Source organism: Oncorhynchus nerka, linkage group LG6, assembly GCF_034236695.1.
Source record: "Oncorhynchus nerka isolate Pitt River linkage group LG6, Oner_Uvic_2.0, whole genome shotgun sequence".
Classification (NCBI taxonomy): Eukaryota; Metazoa; Chordata; class Actinopteri; order Salmoniformes; family Salmonidae; genus Oncorhynchus; species Oncorhynchus nerka.
The window spans coordinates 16,499,850-16,519,476 of record NC_088401.1 but is presented as its reverse complement, the minus strand read 5'-3'; the positions used below and the strand labels follow the sequence as shown (position 1 = coordinate 16,519,476).

General features: G+C 41.2%; 1 long non-coding RNA gene and 1 pseudogene across 1 annotated transcript; both read left to right on the top strand.

Annotated features, from left to right (window-relative positions):
* LOC115127573 (thiamin pyrophosphokinase 1-like) overlaps positions 1–19,627 on the top strand; it is a 59,375-nt pseudogene that overhangs the window by 11,289 nt on the left and 28,459 nt on the right.
* LOC115127577 (uncharacterized) lies at positions 16,723–19,388 on the top strand. The gene is made up of 4 exons (XR_003863396.2): positions 16,723–17,173; positions 17,302–17,364; positions 17,864–17,995; positions 18,105–19,388. It is a non-coding gene; the product is annotated as an uncharacterized LOC115127577 (long non-coding RNA).

The window sequence follows — 19,627 nt, the reverse complement described above, 5'->3', positions numbered from 1 at the left end:
TCGCTACTTTTATAGCCTCGCTACTTTTATAGCCTCTCTACTTTTATAGCCTCTCTACTTTTATAGCCTCTCTACTTTTATAGCCTCGCTACTTTTATAGACTCTCTACTTTTATAGCCTCGCTACTTTTATAGCCTCTCTACTTTTATAGCCTCGCTACTTTTATAGCCTCTCTACTTTTATAGCCTCGCTACTGTATGTAGCCTCGCTACTTTTATAGCCTCGCTACTTTTATAGCCTCGCTAGTGTTATAGCCTCTCTACTTTTATATCCTCGCTACTGTTTATAGCCTCGCTACTGTATGTAGCCTCGCTACTGTATGTAGCCTCGCTACTTTTATAGCCTCGCTACTTTTATAGCCTCTCTACTTTTATAGCCTCTCTACTGTTTATAGCCTCTCTACTGTATGTAGCCTCGCTACTTTTATAGCCTCGCTACTTTTATAGCCTCTCTACTTTTATAGTCTCTCTACTGTATGTAGCCTCGCTACTTTTATAGCCTCGCTACTTTTATAGCCTCGCTACTTTTATAGCCTCGCTACTTTTATAGCCTCGCTACTCTATGTAGCCTCGCTACTTTTATAGCCTCGCTACTTTTATAGTCTCTCTACTGTATGTAGCCTCGCTACTTTTATAGCCTCTCTACTTTTATAGCCTCTCTACTTTTATAGCCTCGCTACTTTTATAGCCTCGCTACTTTTATAGCCTCGCTACTTTTATATCCTCGCTACTGTATGTAGCCTCGCTACTTTTATAGCCTCGCTACTGTATGTAGCCTCGCTACTTTTATAGCCTCTCTACTTTTATAGCCTCTCTACTTTTATAGCCTCGCTACTTTTATAGCCTCTCTACTTTTATAGCCTCTCTACTGTATGTAGCCTCGCTACTTTTATAGCCTCTCTACTTTTATAGCCTCTCTACTTTTATAGCCTCGCTACTTTTATAGCCTCGCTACTTTTATAGCCTCTCTACTGTATGTAGCCTCGCTACTTTATAGCCTCTCTACTGTATGTAGCCTCGCTACTTTTATAGCCTCGCTACTTTTATAGCCTCTACTGTATATAGCCTCGCTACTTTTATAGCCTCGCTACTGTTTATAGCCTCGCTACTGTATATAGCCTCGCTACTGTATGTAGCCTCGCTACTTTTATAGCCTCTCTACTTTTATAGCCTCTCTACTGTATGTAGCCTCGCTACTTTTATAGCCTCGCTACTTTTATAGCCTCGCTACTTTTATAGCCTCTCTACTTTTATAGCCTCTCTACTTTTATAGCCTCTACTGTATATAGCCTCTCTACTGTATGTAGTCCTCGCTACTTTTATAGCCTCTCTACTTTTATAGCCTCTCTACTTTTATAGCCTCGCTACTTTTATAGCCTCGCTACTTTTATAGCCTCTCTACTTTTATAGCCTCTCTACTGTATGTAGCCTCGCTACTTTTATAGCCTCTCTACTTTTATAGCCTCTCTACTGTATGTAGCCTCGCTACTTTTATAGCCTCTCTACTTTTATAGCCTCTCTACTGTATGTAGCCTCGCTACTTTTATAGCCTCGCTACTTTTATAGCCTCTCTACTTTTATAGCCTCTCTACTGTATGTAGCCTCGCTACTTTTATAGCCTCTCTACTTTTATAGCCTCTACTTTTATAGCCTCGCTACTTTTATAGCCTCGCTACTTTTATAGCCTCGCTACTTTTATAGCCTCTCTACTTTTATAGCCTCTCTACTTTTATAGCCTCGCTACTTTTATAGCCTCGCTACTTTTATAGCCTCTCTACTTTTATAGCCTCGCTACTTTTATAGCCTCGCTACTTTTATAGCCTCTCTACTTTTATAGCCTCGCTACTTTTATAGCCTCTCTACTTTTATAGCCTCGCTACTGTATGTAGCCTCGCTACTTTTATAGCCTCGCTACTTTTATAGCCTCGCTAGTGTTATAGCCTCTCTACTTTTATAGCCTCGCTACTGTTTATCGCCTCGCTACTGTATGTAGCCTCGCTACTGTATGTAGCCTCACTACTTTTATAGCCTCGCTACTTTTATAGCCTCTCTACTTTTATAGCCTCTCTACTGTTTATAGCCTCTCTACTGTATGTAGCCTCGCTACTTTTATAGCCTCGCTACTTTTATAGCCTCGCTACTGTATGTAGCCTCGCTACTTTTATAGCCTCGCTACTTTTATAGCCTCTCTACTTTTATAGCCTCGCTACTTTTATAGCCTCTCTACTTTTATAGCCTCTCTACTGTATGTAGCCTCGCTACTTTTATAGCCTCTCTACTTTTATAGCCTCTCTACTGTATATAGCCTCTCTACTGTATATAGTAGAGAGTATATAGTATAGTCTTGTTACTGTTTTATTTCTTTACTTACCTATTGCTCACCTAATACCTTTTTTGCACTATTTGTTAGAGCCTGTAAGTAAGCATTTCACTGTAAGGGATACAGCTGTTGTATTGGGCGCACATGACAAATAAACTTTGATTTGTCTTGGCACCACACGGCCAGGTCTCCGACCTCCTCCCTATATGCTGTCTCGTCGTTGTTGGTGACCAGGCCTACAGGATGGGTGTCATGTTTTGGCTTATAAATGTACTAAAATGGGAATAGCATTTAAATTCCTACTTTCAAATGGTATCAGAAAAATGGTTGGCTGTCCAGACATCAGAGAATGTTGACTTTAATGGTATTTTTTTATTTATTATAAAGTCAAACCTCCATAGGAAATATAGATAATAGAATAGACCATTTAAGTTGACATTCGACGGTGGGTGGCCATATTTGTGATAGTAATTAGAACATAACATTTCAATGGTGTACCTGCTAAATTACAGTGGTCTGAAGGGATAGGCCCCTTCTATTCCTTATATTTATATGATTAAAATGACACACACCAAGAGCACGTTGTGTATCAACCAATTGTGGGCACAACACAAAAACTTCAGATGTGTAATAGGGTCTAAGCTACAATGTATGTGAATGTGGGAAAAATATACACTACCGTTCAAAAGTTTGGGGTCACTTAGAAATGTCCTTGTTTTTGAAAGAAAAGCTATTTATTTTGTCCATTAAAATAGCATAAAATTTATCAAAAATACAGTGTAGACATGGTTAATGTTGTAAATGACTATTGTAGCTGGAAACGGCTGATTTTTAATGGAATATCTACATTTATCAGCAACCATCGCTCCTGTGTTCCAATGGAACGTTGTGTTAGCTAATCCAAGTTTCTCATTTTAAAAGGCTAATTGATCATTAGAAAACCCTTTTGCAATTATTTTAGCACAGCTAAAAACTGTTGTGCTGATTTAAAGAAGCAATTAAACTGACCTTCTTTAGACTAGTTGAGTATCTGGAGCATCAGCATTTGTGGGCAGGCTCAAAATGGCCAGAAACAAAGAACTTTCTTCTGAAACTCGTCAGTCTATTTTTGTTCTGAGAAATGAAGGCTATTCCACGCGAGAAATTGCCAAGAAACTGAAGATCTCGTACAATGCTGTGTACTACTCCCTTCACAGAACAGCACTAACTGGTTCTAACCAGAATAGAAAGAGGAGTGGGAGGCCCCGGTGCACAACTGCGCAAGAGGACAAGTACATTAGAGAGTATAGTTTGAGAAACAGATGCCACATAAGTCCTCAACTGGCAGCTTGATTAAATAGTACACACAAAACACCAGTCTCCACGTCAACAGTAAAGAGGCGACTCCGGGATGCTGGCCTTCTAGGCAGAGTTCCTCTGTCCGGTGTCTGTGTTCTTTTGCCCATCTTAATCTTTTCTTTTTATTGGCCAGTCTGATATGGTTTTTTCTTTGCAACTCTGCATAGAAGGCCAGCATCCCGGAGTCGCCTCTTCACTGTTGACGTTGAGACTGGTGTTTTGCAGATACTATTTAATAAAGCTGCCAGTTGAGGACTTGTGAGGCAAACATGTATGGAAAGTTTTGTTTAAATCAGATGGGATGCTGTCAAAAAGTATGTATTTACCCGAGGGAGACTGGAAAAATAGAGGTAGGGAATTAGCGAGAGCAGGTGGACAGATAGAAGTGTGAGGTCAGAGAGGGGGAGAGAGAGAGGGAGGGGTTTGGGTAAATTATAGTTATTTCGATGGCTCTCCAGATGTTTGAAGAGATAAAAATATGTCAACCTTTCCATCTAAAGACTACACTTTTCTCCTTCCTGACTTAAAATGGCAATCACATTTTGTAGGATATTTTCAGACTTCAAAAGTGGTCTTAAGTCGAGTTGGAGAACAAATGCTGCTGGAGGTAATGTTGGGGGGTCAGTATGGGGGACTCTTTCCCATGGTCCAAAGAAGACACCAATGCTCCAAGGTAAGACCTTCAGATGATAACTATTCTCTCTCTCGGTCTCTCTCTCCAAGTGGATACTATAGTGACACTGGGTGGTCTGGCTGACAGGAAGGTTTGACCAGACCATGGCTTCAGTAGAGGCTGTACCACGCCCTCAACATGACACAACTACCTCTGGTGTTTCTACAGGGATGCAGTCTGGCCTACCTGCTACGGCCGGTAACTATACGCACACACTAGTGTTTTCACGACACTAACATTTGACATACAATATCAGGCCAAGTATCACGATACCAAGTAGTATCGTGCCGTCCCCCGGGCGCTTGTTCCTGTTTTCTAAAACGTTCTCCAAAAACCTGGCACTGAAAATCACACTTCCACTCAGTCAACACATTGAATTTAACTTCACACTATTCAGTGTTTAATAGAATACTGCATAGAATGGCTGATTTGCTCACATTAGCAAATGTAACTTGGCTGAAGGAATGGATGGAAGGAATATACATGCATAATGATCTGAATGTCAATGTGTCACAGTAAGGGGAAAACACTGCATTAAACCTTGTTAACTCTTCAGTTAACAGAGACACACACTCCGTCTCCCCCACTCTCATTAACACACACCACTCTCTCTCCCACAAACACACTCCTCACAACTTTTAAAACGTTAGGCACCAAACAGAATTTAAGACGCACCAGAAGTACATAGATTTTTTAAATGGCTCAGGCCTATATGAATCCTACCTATACGAATCCTACCTATACGAATCCTACCTATACGAATCACAACTCATGAGTAGCAGACCCTTTTCTTTCATTCCTGAGCCAATCAGATGTGCCTAAACTTACTGTCAAGTTACCAGGTTGTTTGCTCGCTAGGTAACATGACTGAACAATGTTTGTTATTGTTATCAAACCAATCATTTGCGACCCGGATTAGTTTAATTAAAACGGCCGTGACATTTGTGAAATAATATATAATGCGCGCGAGTCCCGATAGAAAGAAAAAAAGTCATCTCCGGTAATATGGGTCATATGTTTTTACCCGTTTAGAGACGAGACGTTTTCTTTGCTGTAATTCTGCAAGCATGCCTGTCGCGAAGCGGTGCACCATTTTACCTCTGACACCCAGAAGCTGCATGACAGTGAACTTTCAAAGTCCGTTCAGACTTGTCTGTGCTCTTGGTTATAACATATACATATTATACATATATACATATTATATATATAATATATATATGGTTACCTGCAAGGAAGTATTGAAGTAGCGAGCAATATTGACAGCCTACATATCATAATATGTATAAATAGTAGTGTCAATATTGCTCGCTACTTCAATATACAATATACATATTATACATATATGCATATTATATATATAATATATAATATATACATATATATATGTATATATATATTATATACATATATATTATATTTATTTATATATATATATATACATATATATAATATATATACATATATATATAATATATATATATAATATATATATATATATATATATATACACATATATATTATATATATACACATATATATTATATATATACATATATATTATATATATACATATATATTATATATATATTATATATGTATATATATTATATATATATATGTATATATATGTATATATATAAATATATATATATATATATGTATATATATATAATATATATGTATATATATAATATATATATAATATATATGTGTATATATATAATATATATGTATATATATATATATATAATATATATATGTATATATATGTATATATATTATATATATGTATATATATTATATATAAATATAATATATATAATATATATATATAATATATATATACATATATATATGTATATATTATATATTATATATATAATATGCATATATGTATAATATGTATATTGTATATTGAAGTAGCGAGCAATATTGACACTACTATTTATACATATTATGATATGTAGGCTGTCAATATTGCTCGCTACTTCAATACTTCCTTGCAGGTAACCATGGTTGACAGAGGAAGAACAATGATTCCAAGCCCCACCCTCCTTTTGAAGCTTCCAGTCTGTTATTCGAACTCAATCAGCATGACAGAGTGATCTCCAGCCTTGTCCTCGTCAACACTCACACCTGTGTTAACGAGAGAATCACTGACATGATTGATGTCAGCTGGTCATTTTGTGGCAGGGCTGAAATGCAGTGGAAATGTTTTTGGGGGATTCAGTTCATTTGCATGGCAAAGAGGGACTTTGCAATTAATTCATTAATTCATCTGATCACTCTTCATAACATTCTGGAGTACCTATAATTGCTGGACTATTAAGCGCACCTGAATATAAACCGCACCCACTGAATTATAAAAAATATGTATTTTGTACATAAATAAGCCGCACATGTCTATAAGCCGCAGGTGCCTACCGGTACATTGAAACAAATGAACTTGGTGACTATCTTCCTCCTCCTGTGCACTGAAACCACTGAAGTCATCTCCTTCGGTGTCGGAGTTGAATAGCCTCAGAATTGCTTCATCCAATGTTGGATCGTTTTCATTGTCGCTCTCATCACTTTCATCCGGAGGCAAATACCCCGCTGAGCTCATGCTGCCCCTTCAACACGCAGCAGTCCAGCCTTTCGAAACCCGTTGATGATAGTGGATTTTTTGACAATGCTCCACGCTGTCAGGACTCACTGGCAGACTTGACCATAAGTTGCTCTTCGCATGTGGCCTGTTTTAGTGAAGGATTTCTCCCCACTTGTCATCCAAGCCTCCCACTGAACAAGGAGCGCCACCTTAAATGCACGATTTACACTGATGTCGAGTGGCTGCAAATACTTTGGGCCATCTGCTTTTCTTCCCTCTGAAAGCTTTAGTTGTCTTTTTGCACTGAGTCAGTTCCTCACGCTGCTGTTTACAACGTCTTATCATCGACTCATTAAGGCCAAGCTCCCGTGCAGCAGCTCCATTTCCTTTTCCAACAGCCAGATCGATCGCCTTCAACTTGAAAGCTGCATCATATGCATTTCTCCGTGTCTTTGCCATGATGAGGGTGACAAAATTACTACCGTAATCAGAATGATGGGAAGTTTGAGCACGCTCGATTTATGTCACATTATGTGACGGTGCTCAGTTTTTTGGCGGCATGAATCTTGTGAAAGCGGGAAAAATCCATAAATTAGCTGCGTCATTTTATAAACCGCGAGGTTCAAAGCGTGGGAATAAAGTAGCGGCTTATAGTCCGGAAATTACGGTATATGCAATTTGCCATCATACAAGCTGAGGCAGCAGACTTTGTGAAAATGTATATTTGTGTCATTCTCAACTTTTGGCCACGACTGTACAGTATTCTAATGTTGGTATCATAAGTATCATGACGTTTTGGTACCGTGATATTACCGTGGTACTGACATGCCATGATGCAACACACATGCACCCAGTCAAGTCTTCAAAACACTTTAGTTACACATGTTAGTGTAAGGGTCCTTGACAAGGTTGTGTTCACCTCTGTGTTAAACCCCATACGTTCAGTCTGTCAGTCAGTTCATTACATCCGTACTGCGGTGACAAACGAGCTTGATTAAGTGCGTCTGTGTTTGTGTGTGACTCATAGGAGTTAGATTAATTGGAGGTGTTGAGGTATGAAGCAGCAAATGACAAGATGTCTTTGGCATAATGACAAACAACAAAGAGTGGGGGGAGAGAGGGGGAAGGGAAGAGAGAGAGAGAGGGGGGTGAGAGGGGAGGGGGTGAAGAGAGGGGAGGGGGGAAGAGAGTAGAGAGAGAGAGAGAGAGAGAGGGAGAAACTGGGGTATGTGGGTGGTAATATTGCTAGAGCTCAGGCTCCTTGTAAACTCATTCATCTGAGAAGAGGGAGGGAGTGAAGGGATTGATTTGGAGACCAGGTGAAATAATTTTGGAGATGCAAATTAAACACCCTCACCGCAAATTATTTACCGTAATAGGTGTGTGTGCGTGTCTCTCTGCGTGTGTGTGTGCGTGTCTCTCTGCGTGTGTGTGTGCGTGTCTCTCTGCGTGTTTGTGTGTGTGTGCGTGTCTCTCTGTGCGCGCGTGTGTGTGTGCGTGTCTCTCTGCACGTGTGTGTGCGTGCGTGCACGCGTGTGCTTCCAGCTGTCAGAATTAGACGCTCATCCATGTTTGTCGAACATCAATTTTCTAAATTGTTCCACATTTCTAAGTGTTTAAGGTTCTGTTTATGCATTAACTCTGAATGGTTAAGGTTTGGGATAGGCTTAAAACTAAAATCTCAAAAACAACTTTCTATCACTAGATTCAACATGCAACCTTTGGCGTGGCTGGCGCGATGCGGCAGGGTTTCTAAAACAACCCGGGTGTAATATACGTCTGGCCACTGGTTGGTTTTGTGGCGCTCGTCTGATTTTGCATAGGGAACTGTAAACAGGAAGAGGTGCATATTTATTCGCCCAGCAGCAGTCACTGAGCTAGCAAGCTAAAGTTTTAGCTAGTGAGTCACATAAATTTACATTCAGCCTGTTAAATATTTCAGTCCGATTGGCCTTATCTTACTATATAAGCATGGCTTAACATAGTTTGATAGCTAACATGCTAGCTAGCTAATGCTAACAACACCAGCTAATCTCTTATGTGGATGTCTCCATCTTTGTAGCTAACATTAGCTAGATAATTAAAGTAGCTGGTTAATGTGGTGCACAGCAGGCTACAATACTGTTATAGTATTACTGAATGACAACACTTGTCATTACTAGTTGGCAAGTTGGTTGATTATGTGATACAGTAGGCTACAGTACAACATTACTAAACAATAACAACGTAGCCTTGTCACTAGATACTAGTTGGTTGATGTGATGGGGTACAGTAGGCTACAGTACAACATTACTAAACGATAACAACGTAGCCTTGTCACTAGATACTAGTTGGTTGATGTGATGGGGTACAGTAGGCTACAGTACAACATTACTAAACGATAACAACGTAGCCTTGTCACTAGATACTAGTTGGTTGATGTGATGGGGTACAGTAGGCTACAGTACAACATTACTAAACGATAACAACGTAGCCTTGTCACTAGATACTAGTTGGTTGATGTGATGGGGTACAGTAGGCTACAGTACAACATTACTAAACGATAACAACGTAGCCTTGTCACTAGATACTAGTTGGTTGATGTGATGGGGTACAGTAGGCTACAGTACAACATTACTAAACGATAACAACGTAGCCTTGTCACTAGATACTAGTTGGTTGGTGTGATGGGGTACAGTAGGCTACAGTACAACATTACTAAACGATAACAACGTAGCCTTGTCACTAGATACTAGTTGGTTGATGTGATGGGGTACAGTAGGCTACAGTACAACATTACTAAACGATAACAACGTAGCCTTGTCACTAGATACTAGTTGGTTGATGTGATGGGGTACAGTAGGCTACAGTACAACATTACTAAACGATAACAACGTAGCCTTGTCACTAGATACTAGTTGGTTGATGTGATGGGGTACAGTAGGCTACAGTACAACATTACTAAACGATAACAACGTAGCCTTGTCACTAGATACTAGTTGGTTGATGTGATGGGGTACAGTAGGCTACAGTACAACATTACTAAACGATAACAACGTAGCCTTGTCACTAGATACTAGTTGGTTGATGTGATGGGGTACAGTAGGCTACAGTACAACATTACTAAACGATAACAACGTAGCCTTGTCACTAGATACTAGTTGGTTGATGTGATGGGTACAGTAGGCTACAGTACAACATTACTAAACGATAACAACGTAGCCTTGTCACTAGATACTAGTTGGTTGATGTGATGGGGTACAGTAGGCTACAGTACAACATTACTAAACGATAACAACGTAGCCTTGTCACTAGATACTAGTTGGTTGATGTGATGGGGTACAGTAGGCTACAGTACAACATTACTAAACGATAACAACATTGTCACTAGATACTAGTCAGTTGATGTGATGGGTACAGTAGGCTACAGTACAACATTACTAAACGATAACAACGTAGCCTTGTCACTAGATACTAGTCAGTTGATGTGATGGGTACAGTAGGCTACAGTACAACATTACTAAACGATAACAACGTAGCCTTGTCACTAGATACTAGTTGGTTGATGTGATGGGGTACAGTAGGCTACAGTACAACATTACTAAAAGATAACAACGTAGCCTTGTCACTAACATTGGTTGATGTGATGGGGTACAGTAGGCTAAACATTACTAAAAGATAACAACGTAGCCTTGTCACTAGATACTAGTTGGTTGATGTGATGGGGTACAGTAGGCTACAGTACAACATTACTAAACAACGTAGCCTACTAGATACAGTTGGTTGATGTGATGGGGTACAGTAGGCCTTGTCACTAGATACTAGTTGGTTGATGTGATGGGGTACAGTAGGCTACAGTACAACATTACTAAACGATAACAACGTAGCCTTGTCACTAGATACTAGTCAGTTGATGTGATGGGTACAGTAGGCTACAGTACAACATTACTAAACGATAACAACGTAGCCTTGTCACTAGATACTAGTCGGTTGATGTGATGGGGTACAGTAGGCTACAGTACAACATTACTAAACGATAACAACGTAGCCTTGTCACTAGATACTAGTTGGTTGATGTGATGGGGTACAGTAGGCTACAGTACAACATTACTAAAAGATAACAACGTAGCCTTGTCACTAGATACTAGTTGGTTGATGTGATGGGGTACAGTAGGCTACAGTACAACATTACTAAACGATAACAACGTAGCCTTGTCACTAGATACTAGTTGGTTGATGTGATGGGGTACAGTAGGCTACAGTACAACATTACTAAACGATAACAACGTAGCCTTGTCACTAGATACTAGTTGGTTGATGTGATGGGGTACAGTAGGCTACAGTACAACATTACTAAACGATAACAACGTAGCCTTGTCACTAGATACTAGTTGGTTGATGTGATGGGGTACAGTAGGCTACAGTACAACATTACTAAACGATAACAACGTAGCCTTGTCACTAGATACTAGTTGGTTGATGTGATGGGGTACAGTAGGCTACAGTACAACATTACTAAACGATAACAACGTAGCCTTGTCACTAGATACTAGTTGGTTGATGTGATGGGGTACAGTAGGCTACAGTACAACATTACTAAAAGATAACAACGTAGCCTTGTCACTAGATACTACTAGTTGGTTGATGTGATGGGGTACAGTAGGCTACAGTACAACAACAGTAGTCTTCCTACTGTTCTGTTATTCGTTTGGTCTGGAAATGGTTAAATGAGCTAATATTAAGATCACACATTCATGCGGCTGTGGTGTTGTCACATTATCTTTATCCATACCATAGCAGCTGGGGTGTTGTCACATTGTCTTTATCCATACCATAGCAGCTGGGGTGTTGTCACATTGTCTTTATCCATACCATAGCAGCTGTGGTGTTGTCACATTGTCTTTATCCATACCATAGCAGCTGTGGTGTTGTCACATTGTCTTTATCCATACCATAGCAGCTGGGGTGTTGTCACATTGTCTTTATCCATACCATAGCAGCTGTGGTGTTGTCACATTGTCTTTATCCATACCATAGCAGCTGTGGTGTTGTCACATTGTCTTTATCCATACCATAGCAGCTGGGGCGTTGTCACATTGTCTTTATCCATACCATAGCAGCTGTGGTGTTGTCACATTGTCTTTATCCATACCATAGCAGCTGTGGTGTTGTCACATTGTCTTTATCCATACCATAGCAGCTGTGGTGTTGTCACATTGTCTTTATCCATACCATAGCTGCTGTGGTGTTGTCACATTGTCTTTATCCATACCATAGCAGCTGGGGCGTTGTCACATTGTCTTTATCCATACCATAGCAGCTGTGGTGTTGTCACATTGTCTTTATCCATACCATAGCAGCTGTGGTGTTGTCACATTGTCTTTATCCATACCATAGCAGCTGTGGTGTTGTCACATTGTCTTTATCCATACCATAGCTGCTGTGGTGTTGTCACATTGTCTTTATCCATACCATAGCTGCTGCTATGGATACGTCTGTTACTTGAGAACTCTGCCCTCTTTGCCAGGTCTCCCTTGAAGAAAATAGCTTATTTTACCAGGTCAAAAATAACATAACGGTTGTGTGCCTCACTAGATAGAATTCTATGGTTCAGTGGCAGATTTCGAAAAAAGAAAATGGACATATACAGTATTTCATCAGCAATTCTCAATCAGATGAGATAAACCGCTAACCCAAAATTGAATTTCATAAATGTGCGCACTAATAATTGTTAATTTTCCAATTCTCTAGGCCCGATCCATTCCCAAACTTGAAGCCCTCTGTCCCCAGCAGGAAAAACCCCAGGAAAAAGTGTTGGCTTAAGGTACAACATCCTATTGAGGACATTTTAAGATAAATTAAGTTTGTATTTAGATGTAGAGTTAATGAATAGAAGCATATACAAGCAATCAATGACATGTATTTTACACAGTCATATGGAAACGCTTGGGCACCCCTCTGAGGCTGCATAATAATTTACTCTGTCGTCACAGAAAATGATCACAGTGGCATGCCATTCATTTTCTAATAAAAGCTGAGCACTGGGGTGTGTTGTCCAGACAAAGATTTTTAGTGTAGCAATATAAAGTTGTATGAAATTAAATCAGATGTGAAAAATAGGCTATGCAAAAATGTGGGCACCCTTGTCATTCTGCTGATTTGAATACCTGTAACTTCTTAGCACTAATTAATTGGAACACACATTTGGTTTGGTGAGCTCATTTAGCCTTGAACTTCATAGACAAGTGCATTCAGTCATGAGAAAAGGTATTTAAGGTGGCCAATTGCAAGTTGTGGTTCTCTTTGACTCTCCTCTGAAGAGTGGCAACATGGGGGCCTCAAAACAACTCTCAAATGACCTGAAAACAAAGATTGTTCAACAATATGGTTTAGAGGAAGGCTACAAAAAGCTGTTGCTGAGATTTAAGCTGTCAGTGTCCACTGTGAGGAACATAGTGAGGAAATGGAAGACCACAGGCACAGTTCTTGTTAAGGCCAGAAGTGGCAGGCCAAGTAAAATATCGGAGAGGCAAAGACAAAGGATGGTGAGAACGGTCAAAAACAGCCCACAGACCACCTCCAAAGACCTACAACATCATCTTGCTGCAGATGGTGTCACTGCATCGTTCAACACTTCAGCACACTTTGCACAAGGAGAAGCTGTATGGGAGAGTGATGCGGAAGAAGCCTTTTCTACACACAAGCCACAAACAGAGTCGCTTGAGGTATGCAAACGCACATTTGGACAAGCCAGCTTCATTTTGGAATAAGGTGCTGTGGACTGATGAAACAAAGATTGAGTTATTTGGTCATAACAAGGGACGTTTTGCATGGCGGCAAAAGAACACAGCGTTCCAAGAAAAACACTTGCTACCCACAGTAAAATATGGTGGGGATTCCATCATGCTGTAGGGCTGTGTGGCCAGTGCCGGTACTGGGAATCTTGTTAAAGTTGAGGGTCGCATGGATTCCACTCAATATCAGCAGATTCTTGTGAATAATGTTGAAGAATGAGTCACAAAGTTGAAGATACACCGGGGCTGGATATTTCAACAAGACAATGACCCAAAACACTGCTCAAAATCTACCCGGGCATTTATGCAGAGGAACATGTACAATGTTCTGGAATGGCCATCCCAGTCCCCAGACCTGAATATCATTGAGAATCTGTGGGATGATTTGAAGCGGGCTGTCCATGCTCAGCAACCATCAAACCTAACTGAACTGGAGATGTTTTGTAAGTAGGAATGGTCCAAAATACCTTCATCCAGAATCCAGACACTCATTAGAGGCTATGGGAAGTGTCTAGAGGCTGTTATTTTAGCAAAAGGAGGCTCTACTAAATATTGATGTGATTTTTCTATTGGGGTGCCCAAATTTATGCACCTGTCTAATTTTGTTTTGATGCATATTGCACATTTTCTGTTAATCCAATAAACCTCATTTCACTACTGAAATATTAGTGTCCATCAGTTATTTGATAGATCAAAATGAAATTGCTGATTCAAACACCCAATTATTTATAAATGGAAATCATGGAAATTGTCAGGGGTGCCCAAACTTTTTCATACGACTGTGAATTCCCTTTTACGTCAACAGTTGTCACAAAGTGCTTATACAGATACCCAGCCTAAAAACCCCAAAGAGCAAGCAATGCAGATGTAGAAGCAGTAAGGAAAAACTCTGTAGAAAGGCAGAAACCTAGAGAGGAGCCTGGCTCTGAGGGGTGGCCAGTCTTCTGGCTGTGCCGGGTAGAGAGGAGCCAGGCTCTGAGGGGTGGCCAGTCTTCTGGCTGTGCCGGGTAGAGAGGAGCCAGGCTCTGAGGGGTGGCCAGTCTTCTGGCTGTGCCGGGTAGAGAGGAGCCAGGCTCTGAGGGGTGGCCAGTCTTCTGGCTGTGCCGGGTAGAGAGGAGCCAGGCTCTGAGGGGTGGCCAGTCTTCTGGCTGTGCCGGGTAGAGAGGAGCCAGGCTCTGAGGGGTGGCCAGTCTTCTTCTGGCTGTGCCGGGTAGAGAGGAGCCAGGCTCTGAGGGGTGGCCAGTCTTCTTCTGGCTGTGCCGGGTAGAGAGGAGCCAGGCTCTGAGGGGTGGCCAGTCTTCTGGCTGTGCCGGGTAGAGAGGAGCCAGGCTCTGAGGGGTGGCCAGTCTTCTTCTGGCTGTGCCGGGTAGAGAGAGACAGGATCAAACAGTAGGTCCGGTAGAGAGACAGGATCAAACAGTAGGTCCGGTAGAGAGAGACAGGATCAAACAGTAGGTCCGGTAGAGAGAGACAGGATCAAACAGTAGGTCCGGTAGAGAGAGACAGGATCAAACAGTAGGTCCGGTAGAGAGAGACAGGATCAAACAGTAGGTCCGGTAGAGAGAGACAGGATCAAACAGTAGGTCCGGTAGAGAGAGACAGGATCAAACAGTAGGTCCGGTAGAGAGAGACAGGATCAAACAGTAGGTCCGGTAGAGAGAGACAGGATCAAACAGTAGGTCCGGTAGAGAGAGACAGGATCAAACAGTAGGTCCGGTAGAGAGAGACAGGATCAAACAGTAGGTCCGGTAGAGAGAGACAGGATCAAACAGTAGGTCCGGTAGAGAGAGACAGGATCAAACAGTAGGTCCGGTAGAGAGAGACAGGATCAAACAGTAGGTCCGGTAGAGAGAGACAGGATCAAACAGTAGGTCCGGTAGAGAGAGACAGGATCAAACAGTAGGTCCGGTAGAGAGAGACAGGATCAAACAGTAGGTCCGGTAGAGAGAGACAGGATCAAACAGTAGGTCCTGTAGAGAGAGACAGGATCAAACAGTAGGTCCGGTAGAGAGAGACAGGATCAAACAGTAGGTCCGGTAGAGAGAGACAGGATCAAACAGTAGGTCCGGTAGAGAGAGACAGGATCAAACAGTAGGTCCGGTAGAGAGAGACAGGATCAAACAGTAGGTCCGGTAGAGAGAGACAGGATCAAACAGTAGGTCCGGTAGAGAGAGACAGGATCAAACAGTAGGTCCGGTAGAGAGAGACAGGATCAAACAGTAGGTCCGGTAGAGAGAGACAGGATCAAACAGTAGGTCCGGTAGAGAGAGACAGGATCAAACAGTAGGTCCGGTAGAGAGAGACAGGATCAAACAGTAGGTCCGGTAGAGAGAGACAGGATCAAACAGTAGGTCCGGTAGAGAGAGACAGGATCAAACAGTAGGTCCGGTAGAGAGAGACAGGATCAAACAGTAGGTCCGGTAGAGAGACAGGATCAAACAGTAGGTCCGGTAGAGAGAGACAGGATCAAACAGTAGGTCCGGTAGAGAGAGACAGGATCAAACAGTAGGTCCGGTAGAGAGAGACAGGATCAAACAGCGGGTTCATTTGTGTAGACTAAAAGCCCTAGAGGTTTTGTAACGTCACATGATTTAACGTACTTGTCAATCTAAATCTGAATATTTGCTATCCTTTTTACTGTACACAGTTTTTTTTCCCCCACAAAGAGAATCACTGAATGTCCTACTACGAGGCTGTGGTCAGGTTGACTCAGGTCACAATAACACAGATCACACACACCACAGATTGCGAGGGGAAGTACAATGAGCAGTAGGGAAAATCAAGTCTGCTGCGTGGTTGCCACACACACACTTTAATTTAGGTTTGTGTATAGTCAAGGTTTTGTCATCTGCCAACCTGCTTTAAGATCTGCCAACCTGCTCTAAGATCTGCCAACCTGCTTTAAGATCTGCCAACCTGCTTTAAGATCTGCCAACCTGCTCTAAGATCTGCCAACCTGCTTTAAGATCTGCCAACCTGCTTTAAGATCTGCCAACCTGCTTTAAGATCTGCCAACCTGCTTTAAGATCTGCCAACCTGCTTTAAGATCTGCCAACCTGCTCTAAGATCTGCCAACCTGCTTTAAGATCTGCCAACCTGCTTTAAGATCTGCCAACCTGCTCTAAGATCTGCCAACCTGCTCTAAGATCTGCCAACCTGCTTTAAGATCTGCCAACCTGCTTTAAGATCTGCCAACCTGCTCTAAGATCTGCCAACCTGCTTTAAGATCTGCCAACCTGCTTTAAGATCTGCCAACCTGCTTTAAGATCTGCCAACCTGCTTTAAGATCTGCCAACCTGCTCTAAGATCTGCCAACCTGCTTTAAGATCTGCCAACCTGCTTTAAGATCTGCCAACCTGCTTTAAGATCTGCCAACCTGCTCGTGGGTGACAGGTAACCGTGTTTCCACCAAGCTGTTCGTGGCCTGGAGTGGCACGCTGGAACTTCCAGAGGCTTGGAGACCTGAAGCGTGATGTGGTCCAGGTAATTATCACACACACGTATACACACTCACTCACTCACTCACACACTCACTCACTCACTCGGTTTTGTTGTATAAATATTTTCACTTAAAAAAATTGTACCTTTTTTAAATCTGACACCCCTATTAGCTCAACCACAGTCCTCACAGCTGCATTCATCAGCCCCTGCACCTGCTACACCGGCTGTGACAGGTGATTATCACATACATGTATACACACATGCATACTCTCCCTCACTTGGGGCTCTATTCAATCACATCCACTTTAGCTGACATCCACATAGCGGTTGTTTTGGTGGTGTCTTGAGGTGGAACTGTGTTAGAGCTGTCATTCACAAGCTGCTACTGGCATTATACTTAAAGCGGACATTGCCATTGGCTGCACGGAGTCGCATTAACAGAGAACTCATGCAGCCCTGTTTACAAGTTTGAACACTGGAATGTGAGATGTAAACTACACCTTGAGTAGTCTGATAGAAATCCTCATTATTTAATTTAATTATTTTTTAAATTTGAGCATCAATATGTCTGTATAGCCTAAACTTTCTCGTTTTGAATTTGTAACACAGGTAGGATGGGTGCAGCTGCTCACCGATATGACAGTTTCCGAGGCAGTTACACCTCAGCTATGCGGTTGTCGGCTTTCAGCGGTTAACTCTTGATCTGATTGAATCTAGGCCTTTCTCTTTTAGATCTGCCACCCCCAGCAGTTCATCTGCAGTCACAGCAGTCCTCTGCTGTGGTATTTAATTTACCGGCTGCACCAGGTCCTACTACACGGGCCGTGAAGGGAGAAACTATTGAGGAGACCCAGATGGATACAGGTCATTCATAATTATATTACATACGCTCACTCACTCACACCAACAGATGTGCACACAAACATGTTGTTGACCTGTATAGTTACTGTCACTTTGTGCATCTCTCTTTCAGATCGGCCATGCTCTCCACCACTGCCCGACAGCCTCACACAGAAGTGCATACATGGGGCCTATCAAGACTGACAAAGCAGAGATGGGTGGCTGACAATGACACATAAAACATGCACACACACGCTCTCTCTCTGTGTCTGTCTCCCACACACACACACACACATTATCCCCAATATAAATAAATTGTAATAACTTGTTTATTTAATGAATCTTCCATTTTATTTTAGGATTGGAGATATCTACTGTATGAATACATTTCCATTATCAATATCTACATGATTACTCTAAATATCTACCAAATCAAAGTGACATTGATAATATTGTAAAACAGTATTGCTTAATGTGTACAGTTATTTTATGTATGCTACATTTTATTTGAGGATTATGTGCAATAAATTACATTCACAGTTAGAGCAACATTGGGGAGGATTGGATATTTCTCCGATTTTTTAAATGAATGATCAAAAGGAAGTCGGGAGACCTCTGGGAGTGTGTGCAGATTTTGTCATCTGGCACTGAAACAGGGCCCCGACAGCCCTCACATACCGTGCCTTCGGAAATTATTCAGACCCCTTGACTTTTCCCACATTTTGTTATGTTACAGCCTTATTCTAAAAATGGATTTTTTTAAATGTCAGCAATGTCGTGGAAATTTCCTGTATTACCAACTCATGAGAGAGCAAGCCACACACAAGTCAGTTATCATAAAGTCCATCTTTAATTATATGAGCTTCAACATAGCCCTGTGACTCTCAGAACAATTCAGTGTCCATAAATGAATTCTCTGAGAGTGCTTACAAATAGCCAAGACACACCCATCAAAACTCACATGACAAATAACAGATCTTAGGAACATCATACAAAGAACCTTTTACCAGAAAAAAAAGTATCCTATAGCCAGACAGCATTAGCTATAACATTATCCTTCAGTTTGCCCTCTTAGACAAAGTTCTTAGCTCATTCATGGTACCATTTAGGACCAAAACATTACCTCATCCAATGGCATATATCAATTGTCAATTTCTACAACCCCTCCTGGACAAGCTTACAGAGAGAAGTGACTGGCACACAGACATTGTGGAGCCACCTAACTGGTTCCCCATTAATCACACCATCCCTTCACATGGTTTAGGAATAGTTTCCAGACACATTCACAGATAAGACTAACCCGACCTCTCCCCTCTCTGGGCCCAAGTAACTTTTTCCACATAAGCATACTTATGAAAATTAATAAAACATCTTATTTATCAATGTTACCTAAAGGATTCTGATTCTGCTACCACAGCAATCTACACATAATACCCCATAATGACAAAGCAAAAACATGTTTTCAGAAATTGTTGCAAATTTATTACAAAAAATAAAATAAAAATACCTTATTTACAAAAGTATTCAGACCCTTTGCTATGAAACTTGAAATTGAGCTCAGGTGCATCCATTTTCCATTGATTATCCTTGATGTTTCTACAACTTGATTGGAGTCCATCTGTGGTAAATTCAATTCATTGGACATGATTTGGAAAG